Consider the following 23,631-nt stretch of genomic DNA (forward strand, 5'->3'; position numbering starts at 1 on the left):
AAAAAATTGACGAAACGTCATGTTTCTGATCGTGTCCGCGAGCACAAGTCAGATCTGAAACACGGCAGAACTGATTCTTCGGCTGTTGCCGATCATTGCTACAACTCTGTGGGCTCTCATGAAATTGTCTTTTCCGAGACCAAGGTGCTCTGCAAACCTCCTGGCTACCAGCAAAGGTTTGTACACGAAGCCATACAAATATACAAACACAGACATAATTTCAACCGTGATGAGGGTTATAAACTGAGTAATCATTGGAAAGATGTGATTAACCATGCAAAAAAGATGTAACTACACTTATTTGGACCATCTTATTTGACAGACAACTATTACAGGTTATTGATAGACAGCCAGTTTGTTGTTTTACCAGTTTTAGTTTTTACTTGTTTCCTTTTTTCACACTTTTGTTATGTATGCTAGGTGTTAGTTACAAACCGCACCTCTCCATAACAAAGGCTCAGTCCTTTGTTATGCAGTCTATTCTTAGTCTTAAGCCTCACCTCACCATATTAATAAAAAGTGTGCCGTTCCTTGCCCTTCCCCCCTCAACCATTATATATACGGGGTGGTATTTCTTGTGATCTCTCATTTACTTGATACAGCTGTCGTGGCTGTGACGGTTCCACCTGAAGACGGAGGCTTGTGTTGCTTCCAAAACGTCGTGATTTTTATTTTGTTTTATTTTACTTTTATTAATTAAATTTTTTACCTACGTGACTTTACCGAAAAAACCTAAGAATATTATTCCACTTAGGGCTTTAAGCGTCCTCATAGGATTTTAAAATACATTTTGTATTTCCCTTGAAACCAGTGCAGAGCTACAAGCACAGGCGTGATATGCGATAACTGTGTTGTTTTGGTAAGAACCATGCATTCATTCGTTCATCATGCAGTCAGCGAAGGACCGTTGTGCCAAACGTTTGACCTCTTGCGACATCATTCGCATAAACTTCTCTTGTTGCCATACACCGTTGTCTCGAGTTGTTTTTTTAATCCATGGATCACGGGGGCATCATGGGGGCAGCGCCATTCCTTTGAGGGTCGCAATCTACTACGAACATGAACTGCCAACTGAAATGCGCAGTTAGCTAGAGGAGTTTGCGCATCAAGACGGGCGACGTGTCCACAATGAACTGAGCTCTCGATCATGAGAAGACCGGTCTCATAGACGCAATGGGAACATGATGAAGTCGAACGATCGAATGGCAAGAAGGCATCTTTGGCATCGTGTGTGGAAAGACTGCAGCAAATCCTAATCAGCTCGAAGCAATTGTCCAGGCCTCCGCACCGTACAACAACTTTGAGAGAACACAGCACTGGTAGACTCTCAGTTTGGTGCCCAGATTTAACAGTTTCTGGAACCAAATATGGTTCAGACCGTTCTGCACTCTTGCAGTTGAATTCGGCACGAGCTGTAGCCGTGTTTAGGCATGACTTGTCAGCCCAACAGACAGAGCATTACAGTCGGCTGATCGAAATGCAATAAAGGCATGGACTTTATCGGCAGCAGTGAATGATAGGAATTACATTTTGACAATAGTTCTTAGATAATAGAAACACATCTTTGTAACCTGTTAAATGTGACTCGGTAGTTAGACCAGAGTCAAAGATAACACCCAGATTTCTCACTTCACAGTTTAAATTTAAACAAAAAAGAGTTGTATTATTTTACCAGATAAAGCCCCTGACCTACAGTGAGGGAAAAAAGTATTTGATCCCCTGCTGATTTTGTACGTTTGTCCACTGACAAAGAAATTATCAGTCTATAAATTTAATGGTAGGTTCATTTGAACAGTGAGAGAAAGAATAACAACAACAAAAAATCCAGAAAAACGCATGTCAAAAATGTTATAAATTGATTTGCATTTTAATGAGGGAAATAAGTATTTGACCCACTCTCAATCAGAAAGATTTCTGGCTCCCAGGTGTCTTTTATACAGGTAACGAGCTGAGATTAGGAGCACATTCTTAAAGGGAGTGCTCCTAATCTCAGCTTGTTACCTGTGTAATGCGAGCAAGGACAGGGTGGGCGCTGCCTCCGCACCACTCACACGGGCCGGTGTATTGGAGAGGCGGAGCCTGGTCGTCGGGGTGAGTGGGGGCGGAGACAGGGGCAGTAAGAGAAGGTGGAGTTTGGGTCACGTGAGAGAGGGGATATAAGGAGAGAGCCGGAAGAGGAGGGGGGGAGAAAGAGAGTGAACCACGGAGGGAGCCACGCTGGCGGTGGAAGGAGAAGTGGCGCCATTGCTACGTGGTCGGGGGTCACAGGCGTACTGGGATCCAGCGTACGCGGGGTGCGGCCAGGCCAGCGGAGCGTGCGGGATCGCACGGAGATAGAGAGGCCAGCGGAGTGTGCAGGGTACCCGAAGGGTGGTGTGGCCAGGGCGGGTGAGGAGAGGGCACACGGAGGGGCCGACGGAGACGGTGTGGGCGAGAGCCACACGGAGCGTGCGCAGGGCGCACGAACACGGAGACGGCGAGGGTCAGAGAGAGGACCGGCAGGTTGCGAGGAAGAACCCAATAAAGGACCAACGGAGAGCGACATCGTGTGTGAAGGAGTCCTTTATTACACCTGTATAAAAGACACCTGTTCACAGAAGCAATCAATCAATCAGATTCCAAACTCTCCACCATGGCCAAGACCAAAGAGCTCTCCGAGGATGTCAGGGACAAGATTGTAGACCTACACAAGGCTGGAATGGGCTACAAGACCATCGCCAAGCAGCTTGGTGAGAAGGTGACAACAGTTGGTGCGATTATTCGCAAATGGAAGAAACACAAAAGAACTGTCAATCTCCCTCAGCCTGGGGCTCCATGCAAGATCTCACCTCGTGGAGTTGCAATGATCATGAGAACAGTGAGGAATCAGCCGAGAACTACACGGGAGGATCTTGTCAATGATCTCAAGGCAGCTGGGATCATAGTCACCAAGAAAACAGTTGGTAACACACTACGCCGTGAAGGACTGAAATCCTGCAGCGCCCGCAAGGTCCCCCTGCTCAAGAAAGCACATATACATGCAAGTCTGAGGTTTGCCAATGAACATCTGAATGATTCAGAGGACAACTGGGTGAAAGTGTTGTGGTCCGATGGGACCAAAATGGAGCTCTTTGGCATAAACTCAACTCGCCATGTTTGGAGGAGGAGGAATGCTGCCTATGACCCCAAGAACACCATCCCCACCGTCAAACATGGAGGTGTAAACATTATGCTTTGGGGGTGTTTTTCTGCTAAGGGGAAAGGACAACTTCACCGCATCAAATGGACGATGGACGGGGCCATGTACCGTCAAATCTTGAATGAGAACCTCCTTCCCTCAGCCAGGGCATTGAAAATGGGTCGTGGATGGGTATTCCAGCATGACAATGACCCAAAACACACGGCCAAGGCAACAAAGGAGTGGCTCAAGAAGAAGCACATTAATGTCCTGGAGTGGCCTAGCCAGTCTCCAGACCTTAATCCCATATAAAATCTGTGGAGAGAGCTGAAGGTTCGAGTTGCCAAACGTCAGTCTCGAAACCTTAATGATTTGGAGAAGATCTGCAAAGAGGAGTGGGACAAAATCCCTCCTGAGATGTGTGCAAACCTGGTGGCCAACTACAAGAAACGTCTGACCTCTGTGATTGCCAACAAGGGTTTTGCCACCAAGTACTAAGTCATGTTTTGCAGAGGGGTCAAATACTTATTTTCCTCATTAAAATGCAAATCAATTTATAACATTTTTGACATGCGTTTTTCTGGATTTTGTTGTTGTTATTCTGTCTCTCACTGTTCAAATAAACCTACCATTAAAATTCTAGACTGATCATTTCTTTGTCAGTGGGCAAACGTACAAAATCAGCAGGGGATCAAATACTTTTTTCCCTCACTGTATATACTGTAGCTCTTTTTCAGAAGCGATTTGACCACAAATAATAGCTCAACTAAGTGGTCTATGTGGAAATTTATAGAAGCAGTAAAATATTATAAGCGCATGTTAATTTAAATGTGGAGGGAAACACTGGAGGACCTTGAGAAAAATCCATGCCACCAAGACGTGTAAACTCCACATGTGCAGGCTTCAAGGTCGGGACTGAACCCACGACACGACCTCCTGCATACCAGGTGATTTCGTGGTAATTTAGTTGAAGGTGGAGGGGTCACGAGCCCCTCACCACCATCCAGAGCCCGCGTATGTCGCTGTGGTGGCTACAAGCGTGATGAGGGGAACAACCAATTGTAAATCGGCCTTCCCTCCATAGCATTGTTCACAGTCACCACAAAGTTACCGACCAGCACCACTGAGGAGATAAGGGGATTTGCATAACTAGTGGAGAGTGGTAGTGTATTGCTTTGCGCACTGCACTACAAACCCGTCGATCAGAGTTTCATTCCTGTTCATGGCCAACACTGGTCACGATTATCTTCACTAACCCTGGGCCTACCCTAGGTCGACTCCGCCTTAAATGAGTACCTGGTATGGTGTGTAAACATCGCCACTCGGTAGACAAAGTCGGCCGGGCGTGATGCTTGCTGGTACTCATTTGAGACTGAGTCGACCTAGGGGAGGGGAGGCTAGCACACACAGTTACACACACAGATACCAAGTTGCATACACAGACTCGGCTACACACGCACACAACTACACAAGCAGAGTTGCACATGATGACCCTGGGCTCGAGAACATTGTCAACAGAAGCTGCGGCCGTTCAAACACGAATACCGGGAAGTTGCTGAAGTTGCTGACGCTAAAACCCAGCTGTGTGAGCACTGCATGGAGGGGTTGGTGAGGGCCAGTGGGAGGGCGATATGGAGATTTATAGAAGCCAAATACTGGAAGCACATGTTTCTAAGTGTGGAGGGAGAAAAATTCACGCGACCACGGGGAGAACACTCGAACTCCAAATAGGGTCAGGGGTGTCAGGGTCAGTGATACACCGACGACCTCCTGTATACCATGAAAGGTAGGTAACATCTCTCCAGTGTGAGATGTTAACTGTTAAGAACAGCATCACTATAACTCTCAATGCCTATGAACGAAAGCCAAGCAGATCTGAGCTGTTACAGTACCTGGATGTGTGCACACCATGCACAGAAAGGTTGTCATAGGGTTGCGGGGCCATGTTTTGTTGATATCCACTTGTACTATGCGACTGTGCTGCCTGCTTTAACCAATCCCCACTGACCAACTGGGGTGAAGTTTGGTCAAACGGCCTCCACAACCAGCACGGCGTGGGAGGGCCCACATCCAGCAGTGGATTGAGAAAAGACCTCTATGCTCCTACGGGTATTTTGCGGCGCTCATCTCCACCAGTGGAAATTCCACATTCCCATGGGAGGGAACATGTTTAACAACCACTGACTTCGCATGAAGTGGTACCTATTTTAAGACCCTGTAGTAATGACAATGATGGCTTGCTTTCGTCAACCGTTTGACCCTACAAGAAATCTGATATACGAACAAGAATGGTGTTGCAATAGTCCAGCTGGTAGCCAACGATTCTACATGGCAGAGTGTTTGCTATGGCAACTGTCAGCATCGGTCAGAGCATTAAAGGAAGGGTAACATCCAAGGTTTGCTAGTGGTTAGACACTAATGGGAGAGACAGTGATGAGTAGATTGAGGCAGTGAAGGGGACCCTAGTGTTCTTCTTTCACATGGCTACTGATGTAGATGCAGAGTGTTGTATATATGCCTAATTTTTACGTAATTGTTTTTAGATCTGGATTTAGCGCTGTGGCACAAACACGCGATGAAACCCCCCCACTCCACCCCCCCGATGTCTCGCCCACACAAAAGACATCTGGAGGTTAATGGGAGCTAATGAGATTCCTGGGGAAACCCCAAATTTGACTTCAAGAGGAAACCGCAATGAAAGAGACAACACGCAATATAGGAAACAACACCACGCAATAGCGGAAATGACACACAGAGACAGAACCAGAGGGGACCAGGGGCCTATATGGATAGCGAAATCTACCTAACTACCTAACGGGGGTTAAACATTACAAACTGGCTGGGGAAAGTTTAAAAGTTCAGCAGTAGAGTTCTAAGCTTATCTATATCTTCAACATCAGGATATGAAAGCATAACTTGAGAATAAGAAGTGTAGATCCTTGGCGATACAGACGGGGAACAAAAGTTAACAGTACCCTCGGAATGTCCTTGGTAACAATTACTCTATGCCACAAATCTTGGTTAAGCATAAACCAAATAATGATGGTAGTATTAGACCAAGGATCATTCAAAACAGATACAATACGAATTATTTTAATCACACACGACCAAGATAATATGTATTCCAGGAGATCAGAGCCTCACCAACCGCCTTTGTCTTCCCAGTAGCTAACATAGCACGTGGTAGCAGGAAATTATGCTATGCGGGGGCACCTCTAATATATTAAATACCATGCGAGAGTTCCTACTGCGACGTGATTGCTGCGAACGCTGCTCAAAACGTATTTTGGATCTCTTGCAGAGTCAAGGACTGCGAGAAGTTGTACTGTACTAAGCTATAAGTGGTGTGCGAAAGTATTATTTTTCCTTTCATACTTACAACCCGTGATGGGAGGATGTAAGAACGCGGCTCAAAACGTAAACGGAAAACATGACGGTAGTTAAAGACATCTGGACAACAAAGGTCACGGCTTCAATTTGACAGCTGCTCCGTTGTGACAGAAAACCGACCAATGACAGACCAAGGAGCGATATCAAAGGAATTCGGGTCCTTTGTGACTTCTCAGCCTGCGCCTGAGGCGGAAAATTTCGAATATAAGCAAGAGCACAACCACAAAAATCAGATCTGCGAGAGGCAGACTCCTGAAAATTGCCCTCGTGACTGGCAATTGATAGGGAGCTCTGCACTGGCAGAAGCCACGCATCATGGGGAGTTTGTTTTATATTTTCATTTGTGTCATTGGGACAGACACTGCAAGCTAGGGGGCCTTCCATAAATGATGTCAAACATCTAGACATGACATCCAAGATGAATGGGTACTCGGACCGCATTATTCGCAAAGCTGCTTCTCCAGCCAGGGAGAAACCACCCCCTGAGACGCCGATCAAAACCATCATGTTACCATACATAGCAGGCGTTACCAAAAATATTTCCAAAACCTTAAACAAACACAAGATCAAGGTCCGATTCAGTACAGTTCACAAAACCCATGACCTAATCCCATCTGTGAAGGATGTCATTCCTGACATACAATACCCTGGAGTCTACGAACTAAGTTGCACATGTGGTGGGTGTTACATTGGGGAAACGAAACGACATGTCTTGGACCGTGTTCGCGAGCACAAGTCAGATCTGAAACATGGCAGAACTAACATCTCCACCGTGGCTGACCATTGTTATAACGCTGAGGGCTCTCATGATATTGTTTTTTTCCGAGACCAAGGTACTCTGCAAACCTTCAGGCTACTATCAAAGGTTTGTTCATGAAGCCATCCAGATATATAAACATAGACATAACTTCAACCGAGAAGATGGATACAAATTGAGCAATCATTGGAAGGATGTTATTAACCAGGTAAAACCTTAACTGCCTTTTGGTGTTGCCTTCATATCCGCATCTCCAGTTTATTTAGCCTCCTACTCCTAGCCCTACTCACTTCCCCTTCCCTCCCCGGACATTTTGTCGTGGCTTGCTCTTTAGTCCCTCCAGAGAGCAGCACTGCACTTCCCTGCTCCACTCCCCTCTCTACCTGGCTCTTCCCCCTCTTTTACCTATGTAGTGGTGATACGCGCTGGGGTAGCGATCAGGTGCCAGCGCGTCGTGATTGGATGTGTGTGTGGTGACGCGCGCTGACGGTGAGGGATCAGGGGTCAGCGCGGGATCGTGGGTTGTGTGGTGCTGATTGGCTGGGTGCCGGTGACGCGCTGGTGTGGGAGTGATCGGGTGGCAGCGCGGCGTGATTGGTTGGTGAGTGGAAACACGCGTTGGGGAAAAGAGGATCGTAGAGATAGCGCGTTGTGATTGGTTCACTAAGAAGCGATGCTCGCATCGAGGTCCGCATCCGCTCCGTCTCCCGGGAGGAGGGACTATATAAGGTGATGCGCGCAGGCGCACGGGGAGAGGGTAACCAGCGAAGACTGAAGACGGGAGGAAGAGATAGGGCCCTGTGGTACCTAGTCCCGCTGTCCTGTGAGGACCGGGACTCTGTGTAACCCAGAGGCGGAGTGTAGGGTGAGCATGCAGTGTCAGCATGCAGGGTGTGTAGCCAGGGCCTAGAGTCTACACGAGACGAGTGATGTGTGTGTAGCCAGAGGCATAGGGTCTACACGAGACGAGTCTACACGAGAAGAGTCTACACAAGACGAGTGATGTGTGTGTAGCCAGAGGCATAGGGTCTACACGAGAAGTGTCTACACGAGACGAGTGATGTGTGTGTAGCCAGAGGCATAGGGTCTACACGAGAAGTGTCTACACGAGACGAGTGATGTGTGTGTAGCCAGAGGCATAGGGTCTACACGAGACGAGTCTACACGAGAAGAGTCTACACAAGACGAGTGATGTGTGTGTAGCCAGAGGCATAGGGTCTACACGAGAAGTGTCTACACGAGACGAGTGATGTGTGTGTAGCCAGAGGCATAGGGTCTACACGAGACGAGTCTACACGAGACGAGTGATGTGTGTGTAGCCAGAGGCATAGGGTCTACACGAGAAGTGTCTACACGAGACGAGTGATGTGTGTGTAGCCAGAGGCATAGGGTCTACACGAGACGAGTCTACACGAGACGAGTGATGTGTGTGTAGCCAGAGGCCTGGAGTCTACACGAGACGAGTGAAGAGTGTAGACAGAGGCGGAGGGTCTACACGAGTCAAGTACAGTGTGTTATAAGAAGAATAGAGGTTACGAGTTGTACCGGTGTCTGGTGACCGTACTAGGAAGAATAGAGACCACACGTTGTATCGAGATAAGCGAAGATTTAATAAAAGAAGTGTGTTACCCGTCAAGGAGTTTCCTGCCGTCATTTCCAATACTTCAACTGGCGTCAGAAGTGAAACTGTCTTCCAAGCATGGATACAAGGAAGACCAATCGGACCCACGGGATTGACCGCGAGGACAACCTTGACGACCCGGGCCAGCTGCCGTCGGGGGGTGAGGACGAAGAATGGCCCACGCTGCAGGATCCGCCGGCGGCGCCGGAGGAGTGACGGGGGACCGAGGCCGTGCTCCGGGAGGCGCACTCGCGTCTGGCGGAGCTGCTGCTCGCCGCCGCGTCCATCCTGGCGGAAATCAGCTCGTCGGCTGGAGCGGAGACGGCGGTGGACATTCTACAGGGTCGCCCCGCAGATTCCCGCCAAAATTACTTGGCGATTCCCGCCATTTCATCGGCGTCGACTTTTGGCGGGAACGGCGACCGCCACGTGGCGGCGGTTCTCCAAGCGCGCCCTCTTACGTCATCAACGCGCGCTGCGGACCGCCATCAGTCGTCCGCCATTGGGGCCGCCATCTTACACACCGACGGGGCGGCGGGAAGGAACCACGACGCGGAGGACGACTTCATTTTTCAACAGCGCCTCCCCGCATTGTCAGCCTTCAAGGCGGAAGGCGGGGACTGGGGCCAGTTTCAGCGCAGGTTTTTGGCGCATCAGGAGATGTCTGCCTGGTCCGATGCTACGGCGCTGCGGGCACTGCCTGCCATGTTGGACGACAACGCGCTCGCGGCCTTCATGTCAGCTCGGAGGTCGGACCGCTCCACGCTTAAGGCAGCGCTGGGTCTCATGGCCAAGGTCTACGGACCTCCCTCGGCGTGCCGCCATCAATTTTATGCGAGGCGGAAGGCGGACACGGAGACCGCGCTCGCCTATCGCATGGCGTTGCTGGCTCTCGCCGATGCTGCATTCCCTCGGATGGACGAGGAGGGCCAGGATGCGATGGTTTTGGAGCAGCTGCTTAAGTTGGCGCAGGACCTGGGGGTCCCCATCAACACGGCCGACGAGATCGACATTTCTTCCTTACGGGTCGCTACGAGTATACAAGCGCACGAGGCCTTTCAACGCAAACAGGGGATCGTCTGCAACGCTGCCGTGGCCTCAGCTCCGGGTCCGGTGATCACCGAACCCCAAGTCGTCAGTCCGCGAGAGGAGGCGTTCACCGTGGGACGACCGGGGGACTGGAGGTCGGGGGGTCGGTCGCCTCTGCGATCGGCCCGCAAGCTGGAGCAACCGAGATCACCGACGACCCTCATCACGTGCTACAACTGCGGCCTCCGGGGCCACGTGGCGTCCGGTTGCCGCGCTCCCCGTCAGCGCGCCATGGGATCTCGGCTGGACGACGACCAAGGCCCCAAGGCATCCCTACAAACCCCGGCAAGTCGCGGCACCTCACATGCTCGGCCCACACACTCGACACGCATGGGCCGTCGTGGGGCGACGGAAGAGGGCCGGTTAAGGTTCGGGGATTCGGTTCGGCGAGGGGGTTTCGGCCGGGACCGGAGAGACATTGAGTGGTCGGAGTTGGGGCATAGAATTGTGGCTGCTTCAGCGGGTTCATCCGTCGTTGCGGGTTCTATTGATGGGGTAGAGGTCAGGGTATTGGTGGACACGGGGGCGTCGGCGACTATTATATCTGACCTCATTTATAACATTCTCCCCGTCCAGTGCCGTCCGCTGCTCCCAGTGGATGTGCCATTTTTCGCCGCAAATGGGGGATCGTTGGGCATTATCGGTCAGATTAGGGCGTCCATTTGCATTGGAGATATCAAATTGTCGGGACCCGTTTTCGTTTCGTCTTCTTTGGCGGTTCCTTGTCTATTGGGCACTGATTATTTGGCTAAGATGCCCATTACAATTCTAATCGATCAGCGTTGCATTGAATTACCTTCGGGTCGCCGTATTTCATTTTTGACGAGCCCTACTGAGATTCGGACGGCGTGTGCCACGATACAAGCATTGGCGACGCAGACCGTGCACGTGCCCCCGGGTTCACAGATGTTAATTCCCCTCCGGTTGTGGAAACCATGGGTGGAGGGGACTTCGGAACAAGGCATGCTTTTGGGTCCTTCTAACAGGGCTGTCGGGGGGGTCGATTTGTCGGTGGCTCACACTTTGGTTGGGGCGGACAAGGATCCGTTTGTGATGGTTTTAAACGCTGGATCGCGGCCAGCCGTCATTCAGCAGGGTACCGTGCTGGCTCACGCGGCGCGGGTTCCTGCGGAGGAGCGGCTGGTTGCGCACGTTGATCCGAGCCCCACGCAGAACATTGAACCGAGGGAGGACCTTGAATGGGTCCATTCGCTGTGCGCGGGCTCGGACGATTTGTCAGGGGTGCAGTTGGGTGCGCTGCGCGAGTTACTAATGGAATTTTCTGATGTGTTCAGTAAACATAAATATGACATTGGGTGTACGGATTTGTTGCGCCACCACATTGACACGGGCGATGCGGCACCGGTCAGGTTAAATCCCTTCCGGCTGAGTCCTGCTGAAAAGGAACATGTTCAGTCGGCCGTTAACGATATGCTTGAAGCCGACAATATTTCGCCTTCCTCCAGTCCGTGGGGAGCACCTATTGTGCTGGTTAAGAAGCAAGACGGTCCTTGCGATTTTGCGTAGATTTCCGTCGCCTGAATAAGATCTCTGTGGCTGACGCGTATCCGCTCCCCAGGATGAACGAGTCCCTCGATGCATTGTCTGGTGCGCGATATTTTTCGACTCTTGATTTGTTATCGGGATTCTGGCAGTTGCCACTCGACGAAGAGTCTAAACCTAAGACAGCATTCCGGACTCCAGGGGGCCTGTTCCAGTTTAACCGGTTACCCATGGGACTTCACTCCTCTCCAGCGACGTTTCAGCGCCTTATGGAGTTGGTTTTGTCGGGCTTGCAATGGGAGACGTGCTTGATTTACCTTGACGATGTCATTGTTTTCAGTAAAACATTTGAGGAACACCTCCAGCGATTGAGAGGGGTGTTCTTGCGGATGCGATCGGCTAAATTGAAATTTAAACCGGCCAAATGCCACCTTTTTCGTAAGTCCGTTAGATACTTGGGTCACATTGTCGACTCTTCGAGGATCTCTACCGATCCCGCGAAGACGGACTGTGTCAGTTCATGGCCGACACCCACGTCAGTTGCAGACGTGCGCAGTTTCATCGGGTTTGCTTCGTATTACCGCCGATTCGTTGAGCACTTCGCCACTATTGCAAAACCCTTGCACGCTCTAACGGCGAAGGGTGTGAAGTTCCAATGGGGACCGGAAGAGGAGGCCGCGTTCTGCGCCCTCTGGGACGCCTTGGTGGGTGCCCCACCCTTGCGTTATCCGGATTTTGCGAGTCCCTTCTTGCTAGACACGGATGCTAGCAACACGGGCATTGGGGGGGTACTGTCCCAGGTCGTTGGGGGAGTCGAAAGGGTGGTCGCTTATGGTAGCAGGGTGTTGTCTCCGGCGGAGCAGCGCTACTGCGTCACCCGTCGTGAACTGCTCGCCATTGTTTTTTTTGTACAACAGTTCAGACCGTATCTCTATGGTCGTCACTTTACGGTCCGGACGGACCACGCGGCGCTACAGTATTCATTGATGGTCGCCCAACCCTCGGGCCAATTGTCACGGTGGTTGGAAGTCCTCCAAGACTATCAGTTCACGACCACATACCGTAAGGGGTTGCGACACACAAATGCCGATGCCCTGTCGCGATTGTTGCCTTGTCAGAAATGTGCGTGTCTATCGGGATCGGCGCGCTGTAAACCGCCGGTTGTGGAAGATAAGGGGGCATTGGCTGCGACTGCGGGCGCGCCAATCGGGGATGTCCCCGCTACCTCTCAGGATCGGGACTCGCTGCTCTCACTGTCGCTGGGGGAGTGGGGCCGCCTCCAAATGGCGGACAGCTCCCTGCTAGCATTGCGCCGCAGGGTGGGAGGTCCTAAGGAGGACCAGGAGCGAACTGGCTCCTATGTACTTAAACAGGGCATGTTGATGAGATGGGACAGTTTGTCCCGGCGGCATGCGCTGGTGGTGCCTTCTGCTGTAAGGGGGGAAGTTGTTTTGGCCGCACACGAACGCCTCTTGCATTTGGGAGTAAACAAAACGCTTGCCCTGCTTCAGCGTGACTATTATTGGCCAGGAATGGGGAGTGACGTGGTAAATATTCTGAAGGGGTGCGTTGAGTGCGCCAGACGGAAACCACCGCCCGTGCCAGCTAATCCACCGCTGCAATCTATTCAGGTCTCGCGCACTAACGAGCTCGTTGCTCTCGATATTCTGGGGCCTTTTCCAGTCACGCCTAGAGGGAATAAATACCTGTTGGTGGGGGTCGAATATTTCACCCGGTGGCCTATGGCGTGGCCTCTCGCCAACCAGTCGGCAGCGGCCGTGACGGACGCCTTTGTCCAGGGCTATGTCCTGGACAAGGGGGCTCCCGAACGCTTGCTGACCGACCAAGGTAAAAAATTTTCGAGTAAATTGTTGCAAGAGGTGTGCGATCTGTTGGGTACCAAAAAGGTGCGTACCTCCCCGTACACCCGCAGACAGACGGGATGGTGGAGAGACTTCACAAGACTTTGACTTCTATGCTGTGCCAGCAGGTGTGTGAGGCACATATAGATTGGGACCTGCAGGTCCCGGGGGTCCTTGCCGCGTATAGAATGGCCCCCCATGCAGCGACGGGGTTTTCCCCATTCTATTTGATGTACGGTCGGGAAGCCGACCCGCCCATGGAGACGCAGCTTGGCCTGTCCGCTCCACGAACTAATTCTAAATTGGCAGAACACATTAAATTCAATATTCACAAGCTGACAGAGGCAAGGGAGGCCGCACGGCTTAATTCGCGGGCTCGCCAAATTGCTAATGAACGGTTGCGGGCACGGAAGGTGTCCGTGCACGAATGGAAACCTGGTGACAGGGCCTGGCTGCATTGCCCTCAGGCACCCTTGGCTACGTCGCCTAAATTGTTGAGGCCATGGCGGGGGCCCGTGGAGGTCGTGCGCGTTGCACGGCCCCAGTGCGTTCAGATAACATGGGGGAAAACGACGGTGGTACGTCCACCCCTCCCGACTGAAACCGTTCTCGCCTCCATATGGCCTCCCATCGTGTCGTGAGGGCCGAGCATGTGACGTGACCGACGACCCTAAGGGGGAAATGTCTCTGCCTGATCCTCACATGTCTCCGCCTGATCTGCTCCCAGGTGTCTCGGAACTGACAGCTGCCAACCACCGGCGGCCGGATCTTCGCGGCGGGGCCGGCCCTTTCAGGCCCGTTCCACGCCGTCTAGAGCAGCCGGAGCCGCCGGACGGTCGTCAGTGTCCCGTCCCATATGACGGACCGGCCAGACGGACTCGCGCCAGGTCGCGCTACTTTGTTTGACCTGCCACGTGAGGAGTCGAGGCAGTGGGAGCGCCTCGTCACTGCGTTTGGTTGCAGAGACGCTGGGCGCGTTCATTTTCTAGAAATCGCTTTTATTATGTTGTTCGTCGGGCTGTATATAGCTTCTTATAAGGTGTTGTGTGTGGTATTGTTAACTTTTCTTGTGTTAATTGTCAAATTGTACATAGGTTGCTGTTATGTTGTTGTTGCTGTGTTACGGGGCACACTGGGGGGTTTTGTTGTGTTAACGTTGTGGGAGGTTGTTGGTTAGCAGCCGGGACGGCTGCGAGCTATGTGGGGGGGGGGGGTGATGTAGTGGTGATACGCGCTGAGGTAGCGATCAGGTGCCAGCGCGTCGTGATTGGATGTGTGTGTGGTGACGCGCGCTGACGGTGAGGGATCAGGGGTCAGCGCGGGATCGTGGGTTGTGTGGTGCTGATTGGCTGGGTGCCGGTGACGCGCTGGTGTGGGAGTGATCGGGTGGCAGCGCGGCGTGATTGGTTGGTGAGTGGAAACACGCGTTGGGGAAAAGAGGATCGTAGAGATAGCGCGTTGTGATTGGTTCACTAAGAAGCGATGCTCGCATCGAGGTCCGCATCCGCTCCGTCTCCCGGGAGGAGGGACTATATAAGGTGATGCGCGCAGGCGCACGGGGAGAGGGTAACCAGCGAAGACTGAAGACGGGAGGAAGAGATAGGGCCCTGCGGTACCTAGTCCCGCTGTCCTGTGAGGACCGGGACTCTGTGTAACCCAGAGGCGGAGTGTAGGGTGAGCATGCAGTGTCAGCATGCAGGGTGTGTAGCCAGGGCCTAGAGTCTACACGAGACGAGTGATGTGTGTGTAGCCAGAGGCATAGGGTCTACACGAGACGAGTCTACACGAGAAGAGTCTACACAAGACGAGTGATGTGTGTGTAGCCAGAGGCATAGGGTCTACACGAGAAGTGTCTACACGAGACGAGTGATGTGTGTGTAGCCAGAGGCATAGGGTCTACACGAGACGAGTCTACACGAGACGAGTGATGTGTGTGTAGCCAGAGGCATAGGGTCTACACGAGAAGTGTCTACACGAGACGAGTGATGTGTGTGTAGCCAGAGGCATAGGGTCTACACGAGACGAGTCTACACGAGACGAGTGATGTGTGTGTAGCCAGAGGCCTGGAGTCTACACGAGACGAGTGAAGAGTGTAGACAGAGGCGGAGGGTCTACACGAGTCAAGTACAGTGTGTTATAAGAAGAATAGAGGTTACGAGTTGTACCGGTGTCTGGTGACCGTACTAGGAAGAATAGAGACCACACGTTGTATCGAGATAAGCGAAGATTTAATAAAAGAAGTGTGTTACCCGTCAAGGAGTTTCCTGCCGTCATTTCCAATACTTCACCTATACAGCCCCTTGTTACAGCAGCCCTTTTGCCCACTTCAGCAATTATTTCTTGCTGTGGTTCTCCTACCTGATGACGGACGCCTGTGTTGCGCCCAAAACGTCGTGATTTAAGTAATTTTATTTTATACTTATGTGACTTTACCGAAAGAACCAAGAGTATCTATTAGCCAAACCTACACACTCGCATGTACCCTATTGTCTCGGGATATTTCTTTAATTTCATAATTTTACCAATGAATTCATGGATTCTAGATTTGAAGCTTTCGTGACTGCAAGGATTCATATTCTTAGGTTTTTTTTCGGTAAAGTCACGTAGGTAAAACATTAAAATTAATTAAAGTAAAATAAAATAAAAATCACGACGTTTCGGAGGCAACACAAGTCTCCGTGATCAGGTGGGACCGTCACAGCCAGATTTGCTGCATCAAGTGAGGCAATGATTACATCTTGGATGTAATCATTACATCTTGAATCATTGCCTCACTTGATGCAGCAAATCTGGCTGTGACGGTCCCACCTGATGACGGAGACTTGTGTTGCCTCCGAAACGTCGTGATTTTTATTTTATTTTACTTTCATTAATTTAAATGTTTTACCTACGTGACTTTACCGAAAAAACCTAAGAATATGAATTCATGGATGTCACACTAAACATTTATAAGCACCTATGTTATGAATCAACACACTCGCATGAATATTATTGCTTTGAGATATTTATTTTAATTGCATAACCTTACCAATGAATTCATTGATGTCCACTTTTGCCATTGCGGACATGTTTCTTTAACACGGTTCTGTATGAATATAGTGATTTTACGGACTTTCCTATCATCGTGTATTCTCGCGCTACTATGAGAAGTTAGCCTATTGTTCTATTACTTAGTTTAACAACCTAACCATTAAGGTTTAATTGTACGGATCGATGAGTAGGATATCTGATAGAGTACTGTTGTGGCAATTCCGATAATAAGTGTCTTCGCATGTTAGAGTGGTTCTGTTAGATATCAAAATTGCTTAACACAGAAGGGTCTGAGTGGTTCCTTTCTAAGTTCATACATAATTATCGTAATTATACTAACTGTATCCTGCAGTGAGATCTGAATCCTGAGACAGGAAATAATTACAATAAAATCATAATCAGTAAATGTTTTATGCGAGAATCATAATTATGATTATAGCTTTTACTGATTATAATCAGTAAAAGTTCAAGCGAGAATCATTGTATCATCACGATGGGTAATACACCCCTAGACAACGAAGCTAAGCATCAACAACAACAACAACCGCAATTCGCCACTAAGTTGTGGTGACGTCACTGCGATGCTTGTGCCAGGCTATGTGTACCTTGAGGCCACGTGAAGCGTCGAACGCCCGCTGGCAGGAGGTCACGGGGCAGACCCAGGTGCCACAAGTCGACTGACTGAGACGACTGGCTGATGCACCACCTGTGCCCCCTACTGTGCCAACTTGCTGTGCTTTAGCCACCTGGCGCTCCGCTCGTCGTTGTAAGCATCACTCCTCTGCCCTCCGTTATTGTTGGAGAGGGACTACCTCCAACTGCCCAGTAGCGTCCTTCACGAGCCTCCTCCACAGAGGCCGATCTTGTCACCGCTGATACCAGTTATCGGCAAGTCCACTCAGCTCCACATCCTCCTTTACCACATCACTCCATCTCTTCTCTAGTCCATGCCGCACTCGTTTAGCCCCCTCGATCCGGCAAAATAAAGGCTATTTAGGCAGGCGGTAGCTGGGCATGCGGACTACATGGCTCAGCCAACGCAGCCTTGCCTGCCGTAGGAGCTCACCGATGGGACTTTGGCCAGATCTTTCAAGGATTTGTGAGCTCCTCACACAATCCAGCCTGGTTAAAGCCAGGATGGATCGTAAGGCAGGCCAACATAAATGTTTCTAACCGGCGAAGATGTTCCATTAGGGGGGTCCACGTTTTGGAAGCGTAGAAAAGGGAGGGAATGACTGTAGCCGAGAAGACCTGGAGGTTCGTGCGGAGCGACAGACCAGGTATCTTCCACACAGCATTACGCAACCGATGAAAAGATAATGCCGCTCGACTGATTAGGAGTGAGACCTCTACTGTTAACCCAGAGCCGGTCATGAGCACACTGCCCATGTATGGGAAACTCTCCACTCTCTCCACAACTGCCCCATCACCAATTGGGAGTTGTGGGGGTAGATTGTCCGATGGTACAAAATACCCAGGCAGGTGCTTAGTTTTGGTGGGGCTGATGGTAAGGCCCCACCTCTTAGTGGCAAGCTCCAGGTTCAGCAGCAGCGCCTCCAACTCCTCCTCTGAGTGAGCAGCTATCACCAGATCGTCAGCATACGTAACATGGTTGAGCAATAGGGAGCCATCCTTTGATCGCACCCGGGCATCGATCAGCCTCCCATTGTATCTGTACCAGATGGAAATTAATCCGGTACAGCCATTGAAGGCTTCACGAACTGCATGGTCAAAATAGATGTTAAACAATGTGGGAGCCAGAAGACATCCCTGTCGCACCCCAAGGTGTACAGAGATGGCTCTGACTCCCTGCCACATAGTTTTACCCGGGCCCGCTCACCATCAAGCTCCTAGCTTGGTAGTGTCTCATTCTTCACCTGAAGACGGCTGCTTGCGTTGTAGCCGAAACGTCGTGAGAATTATTTTATTATGTTTTATTTTTATTATTTTATTACTTCCCTTCTACGTGACTTTACCGAAAAAACCAAGAAGAAGAAAAATCATGAAGGTCCTTAATGATCATGAGCAAAGGGTCAGGGACTCCAAAAGCACGAAGAACAACCCAGAGCCCAGGCCTACTGATGGTATCATAGGCCTTGACCAAGTCAATAAAGCAGAGATGTAGGTCTTGTTGGAATTCCCTACACCTCTGCTGTAGCAGACATACAGAAAATATGGCATCTGTGCAGGACTGCCCTTTCCTGAAACCACATTGGGTCTCCGCAAAGCGATGTTGAATAATCCTTGCCAGGACCTTTCCCGGCACACTGAGGAGTGAGATGCCCCTGTAGTTGTTACAATTTGTACGGTCCACCTTCTTAAAGAGGGGGACCACCAGGGCATCCTTCCAATCCTGTGGCACCCGTCCAGTGGTTCAGCTTGTTGGTATGATGTCATGTAGGGCAGTCTGTGCACATACGCCACCGTCGCTCAACATTTCACTTGGGAGATCATCTCTACCCGGTGCCTTTCCTGGTCTCAGACTCTGGATCGCCTTCAGTACTTTCTCAACAGATGACACCTCAGCCAGCCACTCACAGCGGGAGACTTCTTCCTCCAATATTTGACGCACCGCAGCCTCGGCAGTGTCATCCCCACTTTGTCCCATGTTGTTTTCCTGGGTGAGGGATTTCCACTCCCCCAGGACCTCACAGAAATGTTCAACAAATCTACAAACCTGTTCCTGGGGGTCGGAGATCGGATCACCGTTTTTTCCCCTAATGATGGTAATAGGTGTGGCGCTGCAGGTAACTTTTTTGATGGAATTACAGAGCGATTTGTGATTGCGGGCCACTGAGGCAGACACCATCTCCTCAGCAACCCACGACCACCACCCATCCTTGCAGCGCCTCACGATTCTCCGAACCTCCGAGCGAAGGCTGCGGTAAGCCTCCTCATGCTCCGACGTGGGATGCTGTAGCCGATGAGAGTGGGCCTGTCGCTTTTTCTCAGCCAGCTTGAACACCTCCTCTGTCAGCCAGCGTCTCTGGGGAGGTCTGGACCATGTTCCCAAAGCAGCCATTGCAGTTGCATGAGCCACAGTCCTAAACCTCGACATCAGGAGGACTGCCCTTTCCTGAAAGATGCGAACCCCAGCTGCAAGCGATGATGAAATTCTCGCTTGCAACTTTCATCAGTTAGCTGAGACCAGGCCACTATGGGTTTGAATGGGGTCCTGGGTGTACACCCACCACCGGAGTGGAAGAATGGCAGGCGCATCTTACAGATGTAGGGGTATTAATATACTCTCCCCATACTATTAGCGGGTAGCTCCCCCTTCTCGTCAACAGGGGGCGGAAGCGGGGTCACGCCAGTATAAAGGATCATGGCCCAAGGGGCCAACGCCAATACCTGGGAAAACGGATCCTGGGACACAATCCCCAAACCCCGGGAGGGGGCATTAGGGGATGATGTCACCTTCCAGAAGGTTCTGGAAGGGAGGCGTGGCTAGGGCAGAGCAAGCCACGGACCTGTATATAAGCCGGACCTCTGAAGGGTCCGGCTCAGTCATCTCCAAGCTGAAGACCGAAAACGGAGCTGAAAATAGGACCCTGGACCCCAAGCTCCGTTGTCCTTTAAAGGGCCGGAGCTCAGTGAGGCCAGTGGTCAGGGGAGGATAGGACCCTGGACCCCAACCTCCGTTGTCCTTCTAAGGGCCGGAGCTCAGTGAGTCTAGTGGTCAAGACCTGGAGACCGTTGGACGGTCGGGTCAGCGTGGCCTCCTCTAGGGCCCCTAGCTGGAGGGTCAGAGCTAGTGTGGTCCCAGTGTTAGGAGGCAGTGTAGCCCGGAGGCCATACCTCCTTAGGTATCAGGTGGAGGGCGGCCATTACCCCTTTATGTTAGGGACCTTGTACTCAGTGTAGTTAAATAAATATTGTGTTGTCTCACCTACGTTCTCCTCTGGTTCCTGACCCACTACACAGAAGACAAGTCGATGGTCAGTGGACAGATCAACTCCACGGTAGGTCCTGGTGTCAAGGACATGGGCCCACATCCGCTGTTCTGTCACTATGTAGTCCAGCAGATGTTCTTGCTTGGACTCGGCATGCATCCACGATGTAGTGTGGATGCGCCAATGCCAGAACAGCATGTTGGTAATTACAAGCCCATGGGCTGCACCAAAATCGTGCAGCCTCCTGCCGTTGTTATTGAGCTGATCTGGCCCATGTCTTCCAATTACTCCAGACCAGGTGCCAGCATCATGACCAACTCGGGCATTGAAGTCACCCAACAAGATGACTCTATTCCAAGGGGCCACTTTAGCTAGTACCTGTGACAGGAGGTCATAGAAGCCATCTGACTCATCGGCATTGCCTGCATCCCTCCACGGATGTTCGTCTTCAGTGGGGGCATAACTAACTGCTACCACCACTCCTCGCCTCTGGTTGACTGGAAGGCGAGCCCAGAGTAGCCTGGGGCTTACAGCTTCCCACACCTCACCGCCACACCCTGTTGTTTGGCAGTCTCCTGCCCCGAGTAGAGGACTGTCTACCCCTCCTGGTAGCAGGAGCCAGAGCCGGTCCATTGGACCTCCTGAATACCACAGAGATCCAGGCGGTACCGGTCCAGCTCCCGACAGAGGAGTGGCAACCTCTCCTCCACAGTGAGCATTCGAACATTCCACGTGGCCACACGTAGTGGTTTTTTGTTGTTTCTGGAGGAGCCCCGAGGGTAAGAATTTAGTCTCCTGGCTCCGTAAAATGGGGTTTGGCCAAGAGACGTCATAGACGCCTGTCCCCCCGGGCCTCCGGTACAAGCTTATTAATTAGATATTTTAAACGTGGTTTAGTGGTGATTAATTGAAGGTGGGGGGGGGGGGTGGTTTCCAGCCCCTTGCACCCATCCAGAGCCCACATTTCGCACTGTGGTAGTTACAAACGCCATGGGACGAAAAGCCAATTGGAATTCGCCCTCACCACACGGCACTGACCACGACAGCGTTGCCCATCCGGCACAACGAGGAGGTAGGGGGTTGTTTTGCTGGACTAAGCATCACACGCACCGTCACACACACATGATACGCCCCTAGACAATGAAGCCGAGCATCACAGCACACACATCAATCACAAATAACCACACGCACAGAATACACCCCTAGAAAACGAAGCCGAGCCAATAATAATATACGTAACCACACGCACACCTATTGATCATAATACAAATTTACACACACAGACAATAATACTCCTATACACATACAAATAGATCATATACATACATTTTCACGTAATATTTTACACACCTTTAATCACACATACGATTGGTCACATTACACTTATATTCAATTAACATCAATGAACGTGAAATACACACGTGGAATTATTGTATTATTTTCGCCTAATTGCATAATTTCACAAATTTGCATAATTTAAGACATTTTAATATTTAAAAAAATTTACGAAAAAATATATACAACAAGAGCAACAACGATAATTTCACGTTGAGATAGTCAAGCCAGAAAGCCGCGTCAGGAGTAGCAGAGTGAATGGCTGTGATGACTCCTTGGTATTGTGGATTAGGCATTGCATCGTTATATGTTGTACGGACTGTTCTGGATGACCAGCCACACATTGAAGCGATTTTTATTGTTCCTTTGTGCATCAGCTATTCGCATCTGCCATCGTTATTCATTGTAACCTATATCCATTGTAATTTATATGAAGACATTAACTCCGCCCCGCCCCTGGTCCTCGCACCTGATTGGCTCACAAGTGGCGACATCACATGTGTCCCTCTATTTAAGACCAAAGCAGGATGATTTCTCCACAACTCTGGCTGTCGCCTGATGATGCTGGTTGGAATTACTGGTGAAACGTCGTACTCAAAATGTAAATGCTATGGGTTTATTCTACAACACACCGATATGCTGAAGTGGTAACTAATTGGTATGCTTTGCTTACGGGACAAACATTACTAACGGGCTGTGTCGGTGGTAGCGGCTTTAAAAACATTACTAACGGGCTGTGTCGGGTGGTGGCGGCTTTAAAAACATTACTAACGAGCTGTGTTGGGTGGTGGCGGCTTTAAAAACATTACTAACGGGCTGTGGCGGGTTTAACGACACATTTATACGTACGCGATATCACCAAAACAATACCTCGATTAGTGATAATATTGGTCACGAAAGCGTGTTAAAACTGAAGGCAATGATGATTAGAGATAGGAGCGCAAGCCTCACGTGCACAGAAAGCCACGCCCAGCAGTGTGTAGACATTTCAGAGTACAGGGCACACCCCCAATTCAGATTTTGGTGGACTCCGTGCTGAGGGACTGAGCTGTGCTGTTGTGACGTGGATGGCGATGCGGGGGTGGCTCTCGTCATATTGCAGGCACACAAATGCTCCTCGGAAGAAGGCTTTGAAATGAAGCATTTGCGTTTCACAAACCTCCGGTACTCATCTGGTGTGGAGTTGCCCACTTCTCAGCAGGAAAGAACACAACGCAGAGTATTTACTTATCGTCTCCGAACTGTATTATTTTTATTGTTGTCGTCACTTTAGCCGACCTGTCCCCCTCGTTACAATTCACAGGAGGAGAGGGACAGGATGGGCCGGCTACACTCGGTGCCGCGATTCGGATATTTTGCAGCAATTGTCATTTGTCTGCTTCGAGGTATATGAAATTATTGAACACACAACATTTTTCCTGTTGCGTGTGTCCAATTTCAGATAAAATGCAACAAAAGACACCTGCCTGTAACACCTATAGGGTTTGCAGATGTGCCACAGCCCGGCATCTTGGACTCAGGTTCCGTGGGTGGGTCTAAGGACACTGGCGAGGGCGTAGCGTTGGCTTGACACTTTTACAAATCAAATAAATTGAATTGTGCTGGGTGACCCTGGCAATTCGGTGGATGAGAAATATAAAATGTGTTTAGAATTTGGCCCGATGTTCCCTCTTACTTCCTGGTTATCAATATTCCATGTAATTATATTTAATTATCTCTTTCCTTTACTGCCCACATTTCTCTTTTCAAAATGATTCCCCCTGGCACCTGGCTAGTGATGAACCAACAAGGTTCCGGAGGCCCAGGCAGAAGAGTGACCAAGTTCTGTGGGGTGAATAAGGCACCGCACTCAACTAAGGAGACACCGGGGACTGATCACCCTCGATGTTCTCCAGACCCATGAAGCGAGTAGCTATCAAGCTGTCACAGAGTCCTTGAGGTATATCTTGCATCCAGATGCTAGGTCGACTTGTTCCGGTGTTATAGTGGAAAGG

The 23,631-nt window shown here is 50.5% G+C and overlaps 1 protein-coding gene across 1 annotated transcript in view; it reads left to right on the top strand.

The window, feature by feature from the left end:
• The first annotated feature begins 6,621 nt into the window (after nucleotides 1-6,621).
• Nucleotides 6,622-23,631, top strand: part of MRPL19 (mitochondrial ribosomal protein L19) — a 200,443-nt gene continuing 183,433 nt past the window's right edge. Inside the window, exon 1 of the mRNA XM_078879750.1 lies at nucleotides 6,622-6,626. The gene's annotated coding sequence lies outside the window, so the exon portion shown is untranslated. The remainder of the gene's footprint in view (nucleotides 6,627-23,631) is intronic.

Source organism: Lampetra fluviatilis, chromosome 55 (genome assembly GCF_964198595.1).
Source record: "Lampetra fluviatilis chromosome 55, kcLamFluv1.1, whole genome shotgun sequence".
NCBI classification, from domain to species: domain Eukaryota; kingdom Metazoa; phylum Chordata; class Hyperoartia; order Petromyzontiformes; family Petromyzontidae; genus Lampetra; species Lampetra fluviatilis.